Source organism: Anolis carolinensis, chromosome 4, assembly GCF_035594765.1.
Source record: "Anolis carolinensis isolate JA03-04 chromosome 4, rAnoCar3.1.pri, whole genome shotgun sequence".
NCBI lineage: Eukaryota > Metazoa > Chordata > Lepidosauria > Squamata > Dactyloidae > Anolis > Anolis carolinensis.
The window spans coordinates 227,493,467-227,516,606 of record NC_085844.1 but is presented as its reverse complement, the minus strand read 5'-3'; the positions used below and the strand labels follow the sequence as shown (position 1 = coordinate 227,516,606).

The following is a 23,140-nucleotide window of genomic DNA, read 5'->3' as shown; positions in this document are numbered from 1 at the left end:
GTGAGACTCTACTGTATCTCAGAACAAATGAATAAATATTCATTGCCTTCCGTTTAGAATACAAATACACACTTTTGGATATGACTGACAGAGAAGGCTCCTCAAGAAATTGAGTTTCAACAACAGCAGTCCTTTGCACATTACCCAGGAGTGAATCCCATTGAATTGGATAGGATTTCTAGACAAACAACCATAAAAACAGGAAGTTAATCTTTCTTATTCATTGTTGAATCTCTACAGTTTCTCCTTCTAAGCTGTATGTTGAATTCAATGATGCTTCTGGCCATGAAAAAGGTGAGGGGAATTGGGACTACCTTTGTGCTTACTTCTTTGTTGTATAAATCCTCTATTCATTAAAATGGTCATTTAATCTGCATCTTCTGTATAGATTTTCACTGTCTCCTGTCCAGCCACATTAATCATTTTAATACTCAGTTATACATTTATTAATCTAGCTTCTGTGCTTCCATTTCATTGCAGCAATAACATTTTGTATGTTAATCATGGGTGGAGGGGGTGACCGGACATCAGAGAAAGATAGATTACTATATTGTTAAGCAGCTAGATGAGTTGTATTAATCAATATCATCTCAGTAATTTAATGCCACATCCGCTTTGATTCTAGATTTCTTCATCATCTTCACTATTTAATTATTACCACCAAAAGTGTGCTGCTAAGCAACATATATGCATCACTGTGAGATATTGTCAACATTTATATTGAGGCATTTCAACCTGCAGATTCAACCTCCTGTTCCTGTGATATTTATATCATGATCCTATGCAAATACATTTTGGAATTGATTGGGTTCTATAGTGAATTCAGTGTGCAGTTGTCAAAAGTGCTGTGCCTATTTGCTGGAGGCGTCGGATGTGACCATGGCAACATATGCAATCATTTCACCCTATTTTTATTTCTGTACCATACTCAATATGGGGTTTCCTCTGCAGAGTGTGCAAAAACTTTTGTGAGTCCAAAATGCTGTGTCCAGACAGTTGACTTGAGTTGGTTTTGGGGAAAATATCATTCTCTGTTATTACAGAATTGTTGTCTACCAGTCTGTTTCCAGGCATAATTCAAAGTCATTATCTATAAAGGCCTATAGATAATCCTTTGGGTTATCTGAAAGGCTGTGTTCCTCTTATGAGCCTGTCCAGGTTTTGTGATCTCTGGGGAATTGTCTTTTCCCAGTTGCACCACTGTCTCAGGCATGTTTAATACTGAATGCATCTCCATTGTAGAATTAATGCAGTTTTACACTACTTTAACTGTCATGGCTTAATGCTGTGGAATTATAGCAGCTGTACTCTTATGTCTATAGTCTTCTCTGCAAAAGAGTGCTGGTGCCTCACCAAATTACAACTCCTGTGATTCCACAGTATTGAACCACAGCAGTTAGCATGGTGTCAAACTGCATTAATTCTACAGTGGAGATGTACCTGAGGACACAAAGATCGGCTTTATTGGTGGCTGCTCCCAAATAGGAAAATGAGTTTACTTCCAGAGAGCTTAGATTAACTCATTTCCCAGTTGTCTGTCTGCTGGAAAGCAAAGATCTGTTTATTTAGATCAGTGGTTTTCAACCTGTGGGCCGTGGCCCAGCAGTGGACTCCGAGAACAAAAATCCGGTCCACAAACCACCTTCCTCTTTTATTTTATTTATTTTATTTCCACTCCTTTCCGCAGAGCTGACCATTGCATTGGATAGACCACATCAGCTCTAGATGATTAAATATGGTATTCTGTGGGTGAGCAGACGCAACTACTGGATGTCATATGTTCTGTATCAGAAACTAGAACTGACGTGGTCTATCGAATGCAATTTTCTGAATCAGCACCCCAAATAACCAAACCAAATTTAAAGTTGACCAAAAACTGATTTGTAACCGTTTTGGAACTAATGTTGGAGAGTGGGCCCTGGTCAAGTGGGTCCCATTTAAGTGGGACCCGTTCAAGTGGGACCCGTTCAAGTAGGCCCTGGTCAAAAAAAGGTTGGGAACCACTTATTTAGATAGACTTTGGTTTTAGTTGATATGGTAACATTTTTAAATCCGGATGTAGCTGTGTCTTCCTCATTGGTTAAGATTTAAATATTTTTAAATCGTCTTTAATTTAGAGCTGTTCTTTATATAATAGTTTAATTTTTAATATTATCCATATTTATAGCTTTATCTATGTTGAATAAGGACCCAGTTGTTCTGCTGTTATTTTACATCAAGTCACTTGTGGTAACCCTATGAGTGAGAGGCCTTTGAAAAGACAGTCCTGCTCAGCCAACTTGGGGTCATAGTTTCCTTGATTAAATGAATCTATCTCTAGTGAAGGAAATATTATACTATAATACTATGTTATATTATATTGTATTATGCAGCCATCTATTTATATATGGCAGCCTTGCCCAACCTATCAGACTACCACTTCCACTATCCCCACCGGGCTTTTGGGAGTCACAGTGCAATGCAGCTTCAAGGGCACCAAATGGCAGCAGGTTGAGATATGGTACAGAATGGCTAAAGAGTTCCAGCGCATGGTTGAAGTAGCAAAATAAGTGTTTTATTTTACTCTTTCAGGTAGTATTGGCTGTGACTGTGTTTTATATTTTCAATAACATTCCGTGACAAATATAATTGGATTTCTGCAGACAGCTCAGGCTCCTCCTAAATATGATACAAGCTGTTTTATTATATTTGATTCCCACTTTTGTTTTAATCTCCTTTTGTTGCATGCTGTTGTTTTTATTGTATAAAGTATGACAATATTGATTACATTCTTGTACAACACCTTGGTTTCTGCAAGTCTGAAGAGAGATTTTACATTTTAATACAAAAAAATCCCCTATAATAACAATAAAAGCTGAACTCCCAACAACATTGATTGAAGCGGACAGAAAATAAGCCTTTGGTCATAGCTCAAGTCAAGATGCTGCAAACTTGAGCAGGTAATAGCTTGGTGGTGTAGCACGTTGAGCATTTTCAGCCTCAAATATATCCATTGAAAAAGATATCACTGCAGATAACTCATATACTGAGTTATATAGTTTTATTGACACAAAAACTTGGAAATACAATATTCTGCTTGGACAAGGTGCCATTAATGTAGAGGGCTGATCTAGATGCTCTTACTGAGCATAAGGCAGCTTTATAACTTGAAGGTGATGTAGGCTATTTTTTTCTTTTTATTCACCAAATCTTTGATTTATTATATATGCTCACATTTTCTGTTCTTATTCTAGTCTATGGCATAAACCTCATTTCTTTTCTTTCTGTTTGCTCTCTCTTTCATGTGTGATTCAAAAGCACAATGGACTCCAGACAATTCTTGTAAATGTGCCGGATATTTTATTTTTATTTTTTAAAAGGATATAACAACATACAGAGAATTTGAAAGTGAAGGAAAGCTGTCATAGCCAACTCACTTGGACAACTGCAGAAGATAGTAATGAACAAACTGACTATTTGAGAAGGTCGATGGTTTGTTTTGCTTGCAGCAGGCAATACAACCCTCCCCCCCCCCAGTGGCTCAATGGGTTAAAGCCTTGTGCCAGCAGACTGCTGACTGAAAGGTCGGCAGTTCAAATCCGAGGAGCAGCATGAGCTCCCGTCTGTCAGCTCTAGCTTCCCATGCAGGAACATAAGAGAAGCCAATCACAGGATGGTAAAACATCAAACATCTGAGTGTCCCCTGGGCAACGTCTGTGCAGACGGTCAATTCTCTCAAACCAGAAGCGACTTGCAGTTTCTCAAGTCGCTCCTCACACACACACACAAAAGCAGGCAATGCACATTAAACATTCTGCAAAAGATGGAGTACAAATCTACCCATTCTGTAAGAGGCCAAAATGTTGTTCCAGTTTTTACAGATGGAGAATGGAAGGAGGAAGGGGAGAGAGCAGAAACTTTCCTAAAGCCATGGAGTAAAGAGTATGGCTGAGCTGGGAATTCAATCAGTGGATGGTAACATACAGTCTGTTCTGGATATCCATGGATTGTGTAACCATGGATTCAACAATTCATGGCTTGGAAATATTCAAAACTAAAATTCCATAAAAACAAACCATGCTTTTGCCTTTTTTATATAAGGGTCCTCATTTTATCCTGTCATTGTTTATAATGGGACTTGAGTGTCTACAAATTTTGGAACTAAATCCTAACAGATGCCAAGGGTAGTTGTATCCTTCCACAATCCACTTTACATATGGATTTGTATGTACATAGAAACTACATTCATATATGAAATGATTGTTTCTTCCTATAAATTTCATATAACCTTGTTTTTAAGCAACACATTGCATACATCTGTCATGTGATCTAGGCCTATCTGTTTTTCATGTGTTAATTAAAAAATATTTTGAAACTACTAACATGTTCTTCCTCAGTCTTGAGGATATAAAACTAGAGTGAAGTGATTATAAAAATCCACCAAACAAGAAACATACCAGGTCTTTTTGTCATAGCACCAGGAAGCCAGCTGCTTTTGACATATGAAATGGAGGGCCTTTTCCCTTCAATAGAAAGCCCTATTTACTTTTCAAGCTTGTTACCAACCAGGGGGTACATTATCCCTTTAATGCACTTGTGTAACTTCCATTAATATTGATTGGAACAGCATATACTGGCTGAGAAAATCTGTACCTTTTGTTAAAATGGAAGATCCATTGTGATGGATTTTGCTGATGACATTAGTGATTATGACATTACTGTGTTCTATTTTAAGCTCTTTTCTGCACCCCATGATACTTTTTAAAAAGAAGTCAACGTTAAAACCATTGTCCCATGCCATAATGAGAAGCTGATTTTTCATGGTGTGATAAGAAGAAACAGGCAGTCACACATTAGAGTCTTTTGCCCAAAAGATGGGCTATATATCTTCCACAAACAACCTAACAAAACAATGTTATGGGGAAATTATATGAAGTGACTAAAACAAAGGAAAACATGTGGATTCTATTTCTATCTGTGTTACTTTTCTTTGATTATAGGCCAGATTGTTGCACCATGCTATTTTCTTCTTTTTAAAAAAACACCCCAACATAATATTTCATGATCCCCATGTGGGCTATTCTCACATAACAGTTTCTTGGATTTTGCATTTCTTATGTTTATGATTTAATTTAAATATAACTTTTAAACTGACTGTTGTGTATTTTGAAGGCATTTCCAATTATGGCGACCTTAAGGCAAACCTAAGGAGCCCTCACTGGTGCAGCAGGTTAAACCGCTGAGCTGCTGAACTTGCTGATCGATAGATTGGCGGTTCGAATCCAGGGAGTGGGGTGAGCTCCTGCTGTTAGCCCCAGCTTCTGCCAACTTGCAGTTAAAAACATGCAAATGTAAGTAGATCAATAATATCGATCTGGTGGGAAGGTAACAGCATTCTGTGCCGTCATGCCGGGGACATGACCCTGGAGGTATCTACGGACAATGCCGGCTTTTCAGCTTAGAAATGAAAATGAGCACCAACCCCCAGAGTTGTACACAACTAGATTTAATGTTAGGGCAAAACCTTTACCTTTACCCTAAGGCAAACCTATCAGAGGTTTTGTTTTTTTTTTGCAAGTTTAGTTCAGAAGGTTTTTTCTTTGATTTCCTCTGAGGCTGAGAGTGTGTGACTTGTTCAAGGACACTAAGTGAGTTTCCATGGCAGAGTGGGAGTTTGAACCCTGGACTCCAGAGTGATAGTCCAATGCTCAGTTTTCTTTAAAACTACCCTACCCGCAGCCAAAAGGGGGATAAAATAAACCAAAATGGATAACGTTTTAAAACTTTCCCTTATCCATTTTATCTCACTTTAGATTCCTATTTGCGGAGAACACCACATATCTCTTCTCTTTTGCCTTTACTTCTGCAACAACTCTTAAGTATAAAATCTCTTTATGTGTTACGAGATTCGGTTTATTCATAAAGTATTCAGTGTGCACTTGGGAAGGGAGAACAAAATACCGTAATAAACACTTTGGAGGGGAAAATTAAGAAGCTTTATTTAGTCTTAAATATTTTATTAAGCAAGTTATGAGGTAGGCAGTGAAGACAGACATAGAAAACTTGGTGTCCTCCAGATATTTTGGACTGTAACCACATGGAGACTGAGTCAGCATGGACAGTGGTCAGGGATTATGGGAATTCCAGTCCAAAGCATTCAGAGAGCACTGGATCACTAATCCTGCCATGGAGATGGGAACAGGAAACACTGCCAAATGATGGGAGTTGTGGATGCATTAGTCAATATTTTCTGATATTTTATTGTAATTCACTTTTAAAAGAAGATGATAGCAGCTTGCTTTATTTATATGATGTGCCTTCAAGTGACTTATGATGGCACCATGAATTGCATAGCATTTTCTTAAGCAAAGAATAGTCAGAGATGGTTTTGCCAGTTCATTTCTTCTGAAATATAGCCTACTGCACTTGGTATTCCTTGGCAGTCTCCCGTCAAAATCCTAACCAAGACTGATCCAAGATCTGGTGGGATCTGATGCCTTTAAGGTGTTTACACCCCACTTTCCCTCCAGAATTGATACTGTTTTGATGCAATACAGCATTACTTGTACTGTTCATTTAACCTTTAGAATTGCTGCTTGGGATCCAAATGTGCGCATCCATTTCAGCAATTCCCTGTTCAAATAAATACTTGCACAGTAAGAAGGTCAGTCTTTTTCCAGTTGTGGTCCAGCCAGCTATAACAGTTCCACAATGGATATATTGAGTATATATGTATTGTTGAAGACAATATATATTCAGTCCCCAATGAGACCAAGTCTTAGCTAATCCCCATTTAATATATTTGCACATAAAAGACTACTAAACCTAGTAAATGCTTCTGTGCATCATTGAAGGTCCTCCAGTGCCATGTTGTGCATTGCATTTGTAGAACCAAGGCTGTGCTACTGTGTGTATGCGTAAGGATAATTTCCCCCAGATTGGATCGGGCAATATCTTGTATTCCTGCATAACTCTACTTTAAGAGTAGAATTTATCTGGCGACACCATAAAGGAAGCCTAAGGGTGTATCTATGTTGTAGAACAGGCATGGGCAAACTTTGGCCCTCCAGGTGTTTTGGACTTCAACTCCCACAATTCCTAACAGCCTACCGGCTGTTAGGAATTGTGGGAGTTGAAGTCCAAAACACCTGGAGGGCCAAAGTTTGCCCATGCCTGCTGTAGAATGAATGCAGTTTGACACCACTTTAACCACCATGGCTCAATGCTGTGGAATCCTGGGAGTTATACTTTGGTGAGCATCATCCTCTTTGACAGGGAAAGCTAAAGACCTTGTGAAGGCCCTTCCACACAGCCATATAACCCAGAATATCAAAGCAGATAATCCACAATATCTGGGATTATCTGAGTCCACAATGCCATATATTCCAGTTCAATATGGATTTTATTCAGCTGTGTTGGAAGGGGCCTCACCTCCTTTGATTCCATAGCGTTGAGCTGTTAAAGTGGCATCAAACAATATTCATTCTTCAATGTAGATAAACACTGAGCTTTCCCCTTTTTAACTTCACTATCTATGCCTTGCCAACAACAGAGGCAGAAAAAAACCAACAGAGATCCTTTATTGCACAGTCATCTTGTTTCCAGTTCAGGTGCATTCCAGGGGAAACCCACGAAAAGTCATTGGCAGGAGCTAAGTTATGCAAGGAGATTTTTTTTCTTTTCTTTTTTGGCATCTCTTAATAGTCTAACAATTGCTTGGAGCAACAGGAGAGAGACAGAGAGAGAGAGAGAGAGAGAGAGGGAGGGAGGGAGGGAGGGAGGGAGGGAGGGAGAGAGAGAGAGAGAGAGAGAGAGAGAGAGAGAGAGAGAGAGAGAGAGAGAGAGAGCTCCCTCTTCATCAGGGGAAGCCTTGGCCAGGCAGCTGAATCACACTAACAACTACCATTTATTTATTTATTTATTTATTTATTTTTATTTATTTATTTATTTACAGCATTTATATTCTGCCCTTCTCACCCAGAAGGGGACTCAGGGCGGATCATATTACACATATAGGCAAACATTCAATGCCTTTTAACATAGAACAAAGACAAGACAAACATGGCTCCGAGCGGACCTCGAACTCATGACCTCCTGGTCAGAGTGATTCATTGCAGTGATTCATTGCAGCTGCTTTCCAGCCTGCACCACAGCCCGAGCCATGTTGGACTGAAAGCCTTTCAAAAGCCTTGCAGTTTGAAAGCCTGGCTGATTCCTGCCCGGGGGAATCCTTTGTTGGGAGGAGTTAGCTGGCCCTAATTATTTCTTCTCTGGAATTCCCCCTTTTTCAGAGTGTTGCTGTTTATTTACTGTCCTGATTTTAGAGTTTTTTTTTAATACTGGTAGCCAGATTTTGTTCCTTTTCATGGTTTCCCCCTTTCTGTTGAAAATTTTCACATGCTTGTGGATTTCAATGGCTTCTCTGTGTAGTCTGACATGATAGTTGTTAGAGTGGTCCAGCATTTCTGTGTTCTCCAATAATATGCTGTGTCCAGGCTGGTTCATGAAGTGCTCTGCTATGGTTGATTTCTCTGGTTGGGTTAGTCTCTGCAGTGCCTTTCATGTTCCTTGACTTGTGTTTGGGCAATGCTGCTGCATTTGGTGGTCCCTATGTAGACTGAAGCTGCCAGGCTTTTCAGTGCAAATCAAGTTGATTCATTGCAACATTCACACTTGCCTCAGGCAGGAAAGAGTCCTTTCTCCCACCCTGGACATTATTCCATCAATATATGAACCCCACTGGCATAGTTTCCAACAGACCCCTCTGAGGAAGCATACAACTCCCCTGTTGCATTTGCTCCACTGGCTGCCAGTCTGTTACCGAGCACAATTCAAAGTGCTGGCTTTAGCCTATAAAGCCCTAAACAGTTCTGGCCCAGTCTACCTGTCTGAACGTATCTCCCCCTATGAACCACCTCGGAGTTGAAGATCATCTGGGGAGGCCTTGCTCTCGATCCCACCTCCTTCGCAAGCGTAACTGGTGGGGACGAGAGACAGGGCCTTCTCAGTGGAGGCTCCACGGCTGTTGAACTCCCTCCCTAGCGATACTAGATCAGCCCCCTTCCCTCCTAACCTTTAGGAAGAGAGTAAAAACTTGGCTTTGGGAGCAGGCCTTTGATGAATAGTGCAGCGAAAAATATTTTACCTGGAAATCCTGCAATGGCTTTTCGAAGGGCTTTAGACCTTGCCTTTGGATGATGTGTCTCATATTGGAATGTATTTTAATTATGTTTTATGTCTGTTTTAATTTTTTATAATTCTATTTTATGTATGTGTTTTGTGCTGAAAGCACTGTATAAGTACCTTTGCAAGCCGCCTTGAGTCCCCCTCCAGGTACAGAAAGGTGGGATATAAATATTGCCCCTGGTGGCGCAGTGTGTTAAAGTGCTGAGCTGCTGAACTTGCAGACCGAAAGGTTGCAGGTTCAAATCCGGGGAGTGGAGTGAGCACCCGCTGTTAGCTCCAGCTTCTGCCAACCTAGCAGTTCGAAAACATGCAAATGTGAGTTACCTTCTCTGTTGTTGTGTATCTTCAGGGCATTTCCTATTATGGCGACCTTAAGGCAAACCTAAGGAGCCCTCACTGGCACAGCAGGTTAAACCGCTGAGATGCTGAACTTGCTGATTGATAGGTTGGCAGTTCGAATCTGGGGAGTGGGGTGAGCTCCTGCTGTTAGCCCCAGCTTCTGCCAGCCTAGCAGTTTGAAAACATGCAAATGTAAGTAGATCAATAATATCGATCCGGTGGGAAGATAACGGCGCTGCATGCAGTCATGCCAGCCATGTGACGGAAGAACGGATCTGATTTTATGTTTGAAACGTATATTTTTAATTCATAATATATTTTAATAGTTAATGATATATTTTAACTGTTTTATGTGCTGTTTTATATTGGTTTGTATGGGCATCTAATTGTTGCCACTGTTGTAAGCCGCCCTGAGTCCCTTCGGGTGAGAAGGGCGGGATATAAATGTGAGAAATAAATAAATAAATAAATAAATAAATAAAAATGACCTTGAAGGTGTCTACGGACAATGCCAGCTCTTCAGCTTAGAAATGGAGATGAGCACCAACCCCCAGAGTCGGTCATGACTGGACTTAACGTCAGGGGAAAACCTTTACCTTAAATAAATGCCTGCCATGGATGTGGATGAAACGTCAAGAGAGAATGCTTCTGGAGCATGACCATACAGCTGGGAAAACTCACAACAACCTCCATGTGGCGTTTTTTTTTTTTCTCCTCCTCCCCTTGGTGGGTGGAGGGGAAATTCCGATGAGAGGGAGGAAAAGGCCGAGCTGTGGCAAGCCAGCTGCAACAAATCACTCTGACCAAGAGGTCATGAGTTCGAGGCCAGCCCGTGCCTGCGACTTTTTTTTTTAAAGAATTTTATTAAATTTTTTTATATTACACCGAAAGAGTGAGAACAACCAAGGTATAGAAAAGTAGGGAAAAGAGAGAAAGGTAAAAGTCTACAATCTACAAAAATATACCGACACACACACACACAAAAAAAGACTTCCATTCCATCTTCTTGGATAATATTTTCTTATTATTCAATAATATTTTTTTCTTGCTAAGAAAAAAAAAAAGCAAAATTCTCTCCCGTAATCTTCATTTTCTCAAATTATGCCGATAGCCCGTGCCTGCGTCTTGTCTCTGTCTCTGTTCTATGTTATGGCATTGAATGTTTGCCTTTATGTGTGCAATGTGATCCGCCCTGAGTCCCCTTCGGGGTGAGAAAAGGCGGAATATAAATGGTGTAAATAAATAAAAGTGGGATTTGGGGCGCGAAATTCCTCCTCTTGGATAAGTTGCAGGGCGCCTGCCGCCTGGGAAGAGGAGCGCGCGTGTGTGTTTGGAAGGCATCTGCTGTGTGTGGTTGGTGCCTTTTCCTCTCCTCTCTCTGCTTTTAAACTTGGACTTTGAACAAATGCCGGGAGGGGGGCCGGTGGAACAGGTTTCCTCCCCCTCGGAGCCGCGGAGGGATTGGCGTCGGGGTTGGAGGAGGAGGAAGAAGAGGAGGAGGAAGAAGAGGAGGAGGAGGAGGAGGCTCCCCTTGGAAGTCAATGAGCCAGGCGCTCCTCCCTCCCCTCCCTCCCCTCCCCTCCCCGCTCTGTTTTGAAATGGGATCCCGGCGCTGCCTCCTTCCAGCGGGGCTCGGCCACTCTCCGACCAGGAGCGAGGATGGTCTTGGCTCCGAGGCGGAGGAGGAGGAGGTGTGAAGCCCGCTGCGGGGCGGAGAAGGCGCTCCAGGGAGAGGAATAAGAGGAGGAAGAAGAGGGAGGCGCCCAGGCGAGGAAAGGCGAGCCCAGGAGCCCCGCACCCGGGAGGCGGAGGGCGAAGAAGGACCGCAGGGAGGAAGGGAGGACGGGAGGATGCACTGCCATGCCGGCCCGCGAAGAGAGCTGCTCCTGAAGCGGAGAAGCGTCGGGACATGGGGCTGCCTCCGCCTCCGCCGCGCCTTTGACCGCGGACAGGTGAGTCTGGCCCTAAAGAGGAGCGGGAGCCGCGGAAGGGGAGCCCAGGCACCTGCGCCTATCCCTCTCCGCCCCGTACAATCCATCCTTCTTGGTTCAGAAGTGTTTCAGCCGAAAGAGAGCCTGCAGCGCCTGGCATCCCTCCCATGCATTTGATAGGGTTTTTCTTTGGCCGCTTCCTCTGAAATAGATGCAATTCCTTGGTTGTCTCCCCTCCGGGTACTAACCAGGGCTCACCCTGCTGAGCTTCCACACCATCAGAGGGCATCTGGCGCCTCCCGGGTTGTCGAAGGCTTTCATGGCCGGAATCGCTGGGTTTGCTCTGAGTTTTCCGGGCTGCACGGCCATGCTCCAGAAGCATTCTCTCCCGACGTTTCGCCCGCATCTATACCAGGCAACCTCAGAGGTTGTGAGGTCTCAGGGTTGTTGTATGTATCCCGGGCTGTATGGCCATGTTCCAGAAGCATTCTCTCCTGACGTTTCGCCCACATCTATACCAGGCAACCTCAGAGGTTGTGAGGTCTCAGGGTTGTTGTATGTATCCCGGGCTGTATGGCCATGCTCCAGAAGCATTCTCTCCTGTCGTTTCGCCCGCATCTATACCAGGCAACCTCAGAGGTTGTGAGGTCTCAGGGTTGTTGTGTGTTTTCTTGGCTGTATGGCCATGTTCCAGAAACATTCTCTCTTGACGTTTCGCCCACATCTATGGCAGGCATCCTCCGAGGTTGTGAGGCATGGAGAAACTAGGCAAGGAAGGTTAATATATATCTGTGGAGAGTCCAGGGTGTGAGAAGAGTTCTTTGTCAGTTGAAAGCCAGCGTGAATGTTGCAGTTAATCACCTTAATTAGCATTGGAAATATTCGTCTCTTGCCTGGGGGGGGGGGGGGGGGCATCCTTTGTTCAGAGTCATTAGCCGTCCCTGGAGCTCCTCTGACCTCAGTGTTGCTTCTCGTCTACTGTTCTGATTTTTGAGTTGTGAGGTCTGTTGGAAACTACCCTGTTTCCCTGAAAATAAGACATCCCCAAAAAATAAGACCTAGTAGAAGTTTTGCTGAATTGCTAAATATAAGGCCTCCCCCGAAAGTAAGACCTAGCAAAGTTTTTGTTTGGAAGCATGCCCAGCGCCCGCCAAACAAAACACCATAGCATGCAGGGTTGGTAAATGTATATTATTATTATTATTATTATTATTATTATTATTATTATTATTATTTTATTTTTATACCCCGCTTCCATCTCCCAAGAAGGACTCAGGGCGGCTTACATACCAATTGTATATGGAAATAATAATAGTAACAAGAAATTCTTGACAAGAGTCACAGTTTGTCTGGTTTAGTTATGTTGGTTTGTGATGACAACTACTGTACAGTATAGAATAAATGTTCATTTTTTTGTTCAACAATGAATATGAATTCTTCATGGAAAAATAAGACATCCCCTGAAAATAAGACCTAGCGCATCTTTGGGAGTAAAAAATAATATAAGACACTGTCTTATTTTCGGGGATACACGGTAGGCAAGGGAGGTTTCTATATCCAGGGTGGGAGAAAGAAACTCTTGTCTGTTGGAGGCAAGTGTGAATGTTGCCATTAATCATGTTGATTAGCATTGAAGAGCCAAGCCTTGCAGCTTCAAAGCCTGGCTCCCAACAAAGGACCCCCCCAGGCAGGAGTCAGCCAGGCCTGGAAGCTGCAAAGCCTTTCAATGCTAATCAAGGTGATTAATTACAACATCCACACTTGCCTCCCAACAGACAAAGAGTTCTTTCTCCCACCCTGGATATATAAACCTCCTTTGCCTAGTTTCCAACAGACCTCACAACCTCTGAGGATGCCTGCCATAGATGTGGGCGAAACGTCAGGAGAGAATGCTTCTGGAACATGGCCATGCAGACGGGAAAACGCACAGTAACCCAGTTTCCAAAGGGATTCCCCGCCGAGGGAGGGAGGGAGGCAGCCAGGCAAGGAGGGATGGGAGGGGGGGTATCCTTTCGCGATGGGTCTCTGGGTCTCCCACTTTGCTGGATGGGAGCTGCTGGCCAGAGACTCTCTGCCATCTCCTCTGTCCCTCCCTTTGACACCGAGAGAATCGCCCCGGCTTTGTCTCTCTTCTCGCGGCTGGAAGGGAAGCTTTCTGAAGACCCGGGAGGCAGTGGGCGAAGTGGCTCTTCCGTGGGCATGTCCCGTGTCCAGCGCCTGAAGAGCCCCACGCACACCAGGCACAGGCCAGTCCCCCCTCAGCCAGGGATTAAAAGGGCACAACGCACAGTTACCCGGGATTCTCCAGCAAGCGGCCACAGAATTAACTGACCTTGCATTCTGCATCCATGAAGCTGTTTTCACAATACTATACAGTGAAAGGCTGTTGCATTAAGTTAGGTTTGTCTTTATTTACTTTTAATTATTGTATTTCAATACTAATATCAAGTCAATGGGGCCTCTGGTGGCCCAGTGTGTTAAAGCGCTGAGCTGCTGAACTTGTGGACCAAAAGGTCCCAGGTTCAAATCCTGGGAGCGGAATGAGCGCCCGCTGTTAGCCCCAGCTCCTGCCAACCTGGCAGTTCGAAAACATGCAAATGTGAGTAGATCAATAGGTACCGCTCCAGCGGGAAGATAACAGCACTCCATGCAGTCAGGCCGGCCACATGACCTTGGAGGTGTCTATGGACAACGGCGGTTCTTCAGCTTAGAAATGGCGATGAGCACCAACCCCCAGAGTCGGTGACAATTGGACTTAATGTCAGGGAAAAATCTTTACCTATCAAGTCAATACAGCACTTATTGTACAGTATTGCGCCCATTTTTAATAGTAACTTTCAAACTACATTATCCAGCCCCCACCAATCCCCCTGGGTGATGGTTAACTGAGAGTCTCCTGTATGATCAAATCAGGTCCAGTCTAAAGGACAGTGTTTTTTAAAGGTAGCAAACCATAAATCTGGGTTGCTGTGAGTTTTCTGGGCTGTCTTCCCATGTTCGGGAAACATTCTCTCCTGACATTTCTCCCACATCTGTGGCAGACATCCTCAGAGGTTGTGAGGTCTGTTGGAAACTAGGCAAGTAGGGTTTATGCATCTGTGGGATAATGTCCAGGGTGGGAGAAGGAACTCTTGTCTGTTGGAGGTGAATGTGAATGTTGCAATGGATCACCTTGATTAGCATTGAAAAGCCCTGCAGCTTCAAGGCCTGGCTGATTCCTACCTGAGGGAATCCTTTGTTGGATGGTGTTAGCTGGCCCTGATTTATTTATTTATTTATTTATTACATCATTTCTACCCCACCCTTCTCACCCATCAGGGGACTCAGGGCGGCTTACAATATAAAGACATACATAAAAACAAATTACATCACAATTAAAAATCCATTTAAATTAAAAAATTACATTAAAATTAAGAACTTATATTAAAAACCTACATAATTATGCATATAAATATACATTCATGGTGCATTTCAAGTCCAAATAGGGTCTGTCATTGAGTCATACAGTTGTCATGATTGTTTCATGTCTGGAATTCCCCTATTTTCAGAGAGTTATTCTTTATAACACCTCCCAACAAAGAATTCCCTCAGGCAGGAATCAGCCAGGCCTTGAAGTTGCAAGGCTTTTCAATGCTAATCAAGGTGATTAATTGCAACATTCGCACTTCCAACAGACAGGAGTTCTGGAACTTACACCCTGTAACTTACACAGATATATAAACCCCTCTTGCTTAGTTTTCAAAGACTTCACAACCTCAGAGGATGCCTGCCATAGATGTGGGTGAAACGTCAGGAGAGAATGCTTCTGGGACATGGCCATACAGCCTGGAAAACTCAAAGCAACCCAGTGATTCCGGCCATGAAAGCCTTCAACAACACAAACCATAAATCTTCAGATTTCTTTTTCTGTTACATCAAATGTTAATTTAATTTATTTTGCACTTTACGATTGAATTTGTCTAACATGGAGTGACTGTCGTAGATAATTTGATGTATTGGTGTATTAGATGTATTAGAAATCGGAGCAGTCTTCTTCCTTCTCCTACAACTTCAGCTTTCACAAGCCAACTTCATCAGAAGTCTGAAGCAGAGTGAATAGGCGGCCGGGTTAGGTATATGGGAAAAGAGCCTTTTGTTGGGCTGGCTTGCACACATGAAAGAGTGTCAGCCTGTGCATTGAGCTGAGCCCTTTCGTTTGTACAAAGAGACTTAAAAGATTTGGTGGGAACCACCCAGAGACCTTTAAGAAACCCAATCACAGTGGACTAAAGGTTTTAAGACCCACTTTTATTTAAGGGGCTGTTTGAAAAAATACAGGGCATCACAACACCATAAGGCATATGCTCTTTTATTCACAATTGTTCGGCACCGCAGAGTCTTCTGTGGTGGAAAACGGAGGCCCCCAGAGTGCCTTGCTAATGCATGCAGAGTATACACTTGCTCAAGTGCTTGTGCTGGGGAGCAAAGCTACTTTTTGTCCCTTTGTTGTTCTTCGGGCGGAATATAGGTCTCTGAAGAAGGACGCTCTTATCATTTAATCTTGAGGTCTCTGGACTAAGCATCTGAACAATGGTGGAACTAGTTATGAGAAGGACTAGCTTTTCCCGCTCTGCTGAAAAACAACTATATAATGATGCATTTGGTGTGTAACGACAAAAGCAATCTACAGTTGTCTGGTTGTAGCCATTGTTTATGAGAAATAAGTTCCATTTCTTTGAGTTACCTATCGATAAAGATGTTTAGGGTGACTGTTTTCCTTACTCAAGACTTTACTCTCTCTTTTGTATATCACTCTGATGTTATTTATATAAAAAGTCCAAACAAACATGTATGTATCTCTCTTGGAAAGGAAATGCAATACCCATTGGGTGAATAATGTGAATTGTAGTTGCAGTCACCAGTGCTTGCAGTCCTCCATAGGAGGAATAATCCCAAACTACCTCTTGCCTAGAAAAGTCATTTATCATTCAATAAAAGGGCCTGGAACACATCCTTTTTTTCTGATCAAAAGTTATACCTTTGCACAAAACGTATCATTTTTCTAAATGGCTCCGCATTCTAAATGTATTTTGTTGGAATAACCTTTGTCATGGTTAGCAGTGACTAGAGTTTTGGGTCTCCTTTTTGTGCTTTAGACTTACACTCTAAAAATTGTTACAGCATTACAAAGTGATTTAGAAATGTCATGTACAATGTTTGTTTATAAGCAAGAAAAATATATGACAATGAAATAAATTTTAGGTAAAGTACATAACCTTAGGAGAAAATGCTAACCACACTGGCAGTCCAAAACCCTCTGAAACTAGGTGTTTTTAATGGAAATTAAGTGAAATTGGATGTAGTTTAAGAGTCTTAGACTGAAAATGTCTCTATTGGAGCAAAGACAGATGCATGCATAAATGTGCACACTGTTTAAAGAGAAAGCACAGAACAAGATCCAGTCATCAGTATGCCTCTTTCATTGGGATGGATGGTTGCTAAGGAATAAACTCAGTGCAGGGATTCCCCCCTCCCCATAGTGGATACAGGATGTATTGTGTAGTTTTATCCACTTAACTGGCGTAATCTGCAAATTAGTCTGAACCCCTGATAGGTGTGAGCTGCTGTCTTCTCGCCTGGATTTCCAAATGCACTGCTATCCTTCAGTCCTTATGTGCTGTTTTATTTCTTCCTTTCAGTTATTAATTTAATCAGATTGTGCTTTCATCCCAATCATAAACACATTTGTGCTTCCCCAAGTATTCTGGGAAGTGTTTCCAGTTAAGGGCATGTGGAAGTGATTTTTTTAATTAAAAAAATAAGAAAAAGGAATTCACAGTATGTTAAGCACAGAGACACATAGACATACTTTGTCGTAGCCTCTCAGTGGAAGGCAGAGATGTGAACTCAAAGACATCTGATACTTTTGAAACGTTTATGGGTTATTCTTTTTATTTATTTATTTATTTATTACATCACTTCTACCCCGCCCTTATCACCCATCAGGGGACTCAGGGCGGCTTGCAATATAAACATACACATCAAAAAACAGTTTTCATCAAATGTAAAAGTCCATCAAGATTAAAAATTACAATAAAATTAAGAATATACATTAAAATATACATAATTATACATTTAAATATACATTTAAGATGCTTAATGGTTGGGCAACACTTCTGACTCTTGGATTAACTGCATAACTCTCAAAAGATTTGCTATTTCTTCAGGGTTTTTTTTAAGTGGATGATGATGATGATGATGAAGTTGATGGAGGGACTCCTCCAATTCGACTATGGAAGTTTTGCAGTTGCATGTCTTTTGATTCTGAATTTGCAGGTGCATGGCATCCTGTTAAACCTCTACTGATTATTTAGGTTAAATCATGCCTACATCTCCCAAATCAAGTATTCTAATCCACTCTTCATTCTTTATGTCTTCCAACAAACATTTGATCCCTTACTCACACTTTCCATTTTTGCTGACTTGTCTGTTTGAAGGCTGGAAACTCTTAATAACTCATTCATTACTTCTTTACCTTCACTTCCAGTAAACAACCACAAACCTTGTATAACAAGTCAGTTTCCAGTGAATTCAACATGGAAATGAGTCCAAATTATTACCCAAATCTATTGGAGTACATCTCCCATCATCCATCCTTAACATGATCATGTTGTCTGGAGTTGTTGTGGTTTTTATCTCAACACAGTTGGCGGGCTTCTCGTTGGATTTCATAAGGCCTCCTAATAGGAGTGGAACAAAGTTGAAGGAGAGGCTGTCAGTGCTTTTGGCTGGGTGGCGGCATTGTCTGGGAAGCCAATTATGGTTTTAGTAGGTTTCCATGTCCAAGTAGAGATTTGAACTTGAGTCTTCCGAACTTCTGGCCTAGCACACAAACCACACTGCCTACCTCATTCTTGATGTCTTGCCATAACATCTAGGGGTCATGGAGATTTGAGTCCAACAATATTTGTTCACCTGAAGTTGAGGAAGATTGAACCTGTATTTACTCAAGTCTAATGCATACCTCAATTTTTAAAACCCTGAACCCAATAAAGGATTTTCTGATTAATGTGCAGCAACAAAAGGTGCACTCTTTGTAATATGGCCTTTACAGTTGCTGCCTGCTTAGAATTCCTTATTTAAAAACAATTCTATTAGAACACCAAAGTTTTTAACGATAGAAAAGAAACTTTGGATGCATCTCTGCTGTAGAATGAATCTGCTTTAACTGCTTTTGTTCAATGCTATGGGGTCATGGAGGCTGTAGTTTTACAAGGACTTGAGCCTTCTCTGCCAAAGAGTGTGGATGCCTCATCGAACTACAAATTCCATGATTAGATAGCATCAATCTATGATAAATTACAAATGACATCCCTCAAATAAAAACTCCAGGTGCTCCTGAAGCAGCTTCTCCTATTGCTTTGGTTCAGCACTAAGATTATCCTCTTATGCAAATCTGATGTTCACCCTGATTTTGACAAGGTAATTTAGCCAAAAAAGGTGAACATTAGATTCGAGTAACTACAATATATATTTCATTTCTTCTAGCTGGAGAACTGTTATTTTTTATTTATTTAATTTTTTTTTGTTATTTTGTTATTTATGGTTTGTTTACATACCCAGAGAGCTTAAGGCAGTGTACAAAGTTCCTCTTCATCCTGAATTTAGCCTCACAATCAGTCATTTTTCAGCAAGAAAAAGTCATACTCCCATAGCATTGATCTTTACATCATTGGATCCACTTGCAGAGTTAGCTTGGCTCAACCATTAAAAGCCAACTCCTGGAGTTCTCATAGGACTTGCATATTAAGTGGGGGAAAGCAGACTTTGCCAAACTTGCATCAGCAATTTTCAGGAGTCTATGGGTCTTGCTTTATTCCCTTTAAGTGGAGCAGATTTCTGTTTAGTCCTGTGCAAAATGAAGTCTATGGAAAACTACATTGCAGATTATCTGGATCCTTCATTACAGTGGGAGAAGAGTTTATTGTGCAATTCATTGTGCACCTCTTTTATTTGTTCCCCTAAATAACAGCAAGTTCAGAACTTCAGAAAAGCTACTAATTGTCACAAAATGTTTATGCAGTCAAATTGAGAATGTGGTTGGAATGAATAAGTGCTAAACCTCATATCATGTCACAAAGTTGCTTCATAATATTTCTACACATAATATGTTTACCCAGCCTAATTTGACTTGCTTTGTGCATGCTCCTGCTGTTTAGATTTTTTTATAGAACATGCAAAAGCCAGTACTAATCTGAGTTATAATTTTTCAAACGATTTTAATGGCTGGCCCTATATGGTGCATATTATTACACACTGCATACAGTTAGATGTTCCTGGAAGCACTGGAAAATCCCTGTTCAGCCATGGAAATCCATTGGATGACCTTGGGCAAGTCAAATTCAGGTGATGGCAAACCTCTGAACAAATTGTGCCAACAAAAACCTGTAATAAGCTCACCTTAGAGTTACCACAAATTTGAAATGACTTGAAGGCACATAATAACAACTATATGATCAACAACAACATACAACCAAATAGCTACCATGTTGGACGTGGACAGAAAAAACTGGCATCTAAAAGTGGGTAACGGTGCCATAAATGCTACCCAGTGTCTCTTAAAGTAATGTAACATTTGCCAGATTCAGTACAAACATATCAACTTACATTCTCAGTATGCCAGTTTATAACTGTGTAAATTAGCCTTTGACCTTCTTACATGACAGGCTGTGAATAACTGGAAATAACTTGACTGTGATCTTCTTTGGAATTTTGTCACAATCCTTCATGGTGGTATCCTGACCACTTTGAATGTGGAAACATCTTCCCGTGTTGTGTATTTTGATTTGTAATGGTTAATTATCTTTTCAGCTTTCTTTCCTAGTTATTACGTTCGAAACACATTCTGATTGCAGGCTTTCAGTTGGTTGTAAAGAGTACTTATGAAGAGTACTTATTTTGATAATGACAGAGATGTAATGTGTGAAAATAGTTTAAACATCTGTGTAGGGAAGGTGAGCTTTAAAGTAATTATACTGGTAAAAGATGTTTGAAAGCAAACATGCTGCTTTATGCTCTCACAAATAACTGTAATTTTACAACTGTAAATACACATAAGAAACTGCAAGTAAAACCATCTGAGTAATACATGTGTTGAACAAGAAATTCCACAGGCAGACTTTTATCAAAACACATGATCTGTCTCAACAAGCTTACAATTTAATTTTAAGTGAAACATAAATGCAAGGGAGAAAGGGCTGTGGTGATGATGGATTGAAAGAAGAAAAATGATCCTTGGTTTGCATGATAGGGTTTGTTTTTTTCCTGAAGATATGAATCAGGGCAGATAGTTGGTCATAGGATCTACAAGAGCAAAGGACATGTTGACAAAACCAACAATGATGAAGGGCTTGAAAAATTATCCAGGAGCTAGTAAGAAATACCTTTTAGAGAAGAATTGGAAAAGTAACCCATCAAAGTTCTCATTGAGGACCCATTCATCATACAGATGTACACAATTGTGAAATCTGTAAAGACAATGTTGATGTGTTACATTTCCTATTTCAGCATTACTTCTGTCAAGAAAAGGTTCCAATATTCACAGTTTGAAGAGTAGTCTCCCCATTATATATAGGCAGATGGGTAATGTGCATACCATAAGTTCATCTGCAGGAGTTGCGCAATGGGTTAAACCCTTATGCTGGCTGGACTGCTGATCTGAAGGTTGGGTTGCTGACCGGTTCAAATCTGCGAGACAGGTGAACTTCCATCTGTCAGCTCTAGCTTTCAGAGAGATGAGAAAAGCTCCCCAGGAGGATGGTAACACATCCAGGCATCCCCTGGGCAACGTCTCTGTAGACTGCCAATTCTCTCACACCAGAAGTGACTTGCAGTATGTTCTCAAGATGCTTCTGACACAATATAAAAAAATCTACAGCAGTCATAATAAATTTTCTACTCTTCCATTGGACCACTACAACAGAGACCCAAACCTGAAAGAGCGTATTTTTTAAAAATTCTAAGGTGCACTCCCCCGCCATATAAACATCCCTGAAAACAGGGTGTGCCATAGAATTGTAGGTGGTTATTTTATATATTGTATAAACTTTTTCTGTTGGTTTTACTGAAATTAGTATGTGTCTTACAATGGATGGTGTCTTAGAATTGAAGAAATATGGTAGTCCTGTACATGAGATCTAAAAGAATTTAGTGTAAATCCAGTGTGGTGTGGTAGTTTGAGTATTGGATTATGACTGTGGAGACCAGGGTTTGATTCATCCATGGAAACCCACCAGGTGACCTTAGGTGAGTCACTCACTCTCAACCCCAGAAAACCTCATGATAGGTTCGCCATAAATCAAAAATGACATGAAGACACACAACAACAAGAGCTTAGTGTGTCTTGGCTACAAAAGGAAGGAATTACAAAGAAAGTCTGGAGAGTAGTCGTAGAGTGTAAGTCAAGGATAAATGTGTGATACTTCCCAGCACCTGTTAAAAAAATTAGGTCTCTGGATGTTAGTGCTAAGATGTTGAAATTAATTCAAAAATTATTTGATTTAATATTCATCTGTCCTTTTTTGGTACAAAACTATAAACATTCTTACATTAAGTGTTTGTAGCATGTTATTCATAAATGTAGAAAAAATAAATGTGTTGTTGAAGGCTTTCATGGCTGGAATCACTGGGTTGCTGTGAGTTTTTCGGCATGTCTGGCCTGTTTCAGAAGCATTTCCTTCTGATGTTTTGCCCACATCTATTGCAGGCATCCTCAGAGGTTGTGAGGTTTGTTGGAAACTAGACAAGTGAGGTTTATATATCTGTGGAAGGTCCAGGGTGGGAGAAAGACCTCTTGTCTGTTTGAGGCAAGTGTGAATGTTGCAGTTAATCACCTTGATTAGTATTGAATCGCCTTTCAGCTTCAAAGCCTGGCTTTGAAAAATCTAAAATCAGGACAGTAAATACAGAACAACACTCTGAAAACAAGGAATTCCAGACATGAAACAATCACGGCCAGCTAACATCTCCCAACAAAGGATTACCCGAGTCAGGAAGTAGCCAGGCTCTGAGGTTGCAGGGCTTTTCAATGCTAATCAAGGTGGCCAATTGCAACATTCACACCAGCCTCAAACAGAAAAGAGTTCTTTCTCCACCCTGAACATTCCACAGATATATAATTGCCTAATTTTCAACAGACCTCACAACTTCTGAGGATTCGTGCCATAGATGTGGATGAAATGTCAGAAGAAAATGCTTCTGGAACATGGCCATACATCCCAGAAGACTCACAGCAACCCGAAATCAATTAAGCTTACAAAATGTAGCCAAAAGCGATTGCCCCATTAACCTCAAAAGATATAAATTAATGTGAAATGTTAAATGAACTTCACCGACACTTGAATTCTGGGGACGTTATAGTGATTAAAATTACCACTTTTAAAATGTTTAATTAATTAGACATAGCAAATTAATTTTAACTGATGAAATCCAAGCTCTGGTCTCTGCTTTGACTAACTCAGTGAAACTGCTGATATGTTTTGCAATAAATTACCTCACCTTGACAGGATCTGGATACAATATAAAGAGGCTAAAGTTGATTCTTTCTTGGAGTGTTGTGTACATTCCAAAGTGTGTGCTGTGGTGCCATGTGCAGGATAGAAAGCGGCATCCTTGAGGCTGTGACACTTCCTAATGAAGCCTTAGGAAAATTGCTTTTAAAGACCTGA

General features: G+C 41.2%; 1 protein-coding gene across 3 annotated transcripts in view; it reads left to right on the top strand.

Moving 5' to 3' along the window:
- Positions 1-23,140, top strand: part of sulf2 (sulfatase 2) — a 364,375-nt gene that overhangs the window by 207,584 nt on the left and 133,651 nt on the right. Inside the window, exon 1 of one of the 3 annotated variants that reach the window (XM_008110107.3) lies at positions 11,086-11,456. The exons of 1 other annotated variant lie outside the window; for it this stretch is intronic. The gene's annotated coding sequence lies outside the window, so the exon portion shown is untranslated. Of the gene's footprint in view, positions 1-11,085; positions 11,457-23,140 lie in introns of those variants that run through there. One more of the 3 variants, XM_003220618.4, reaches the window with a different exon arrangement.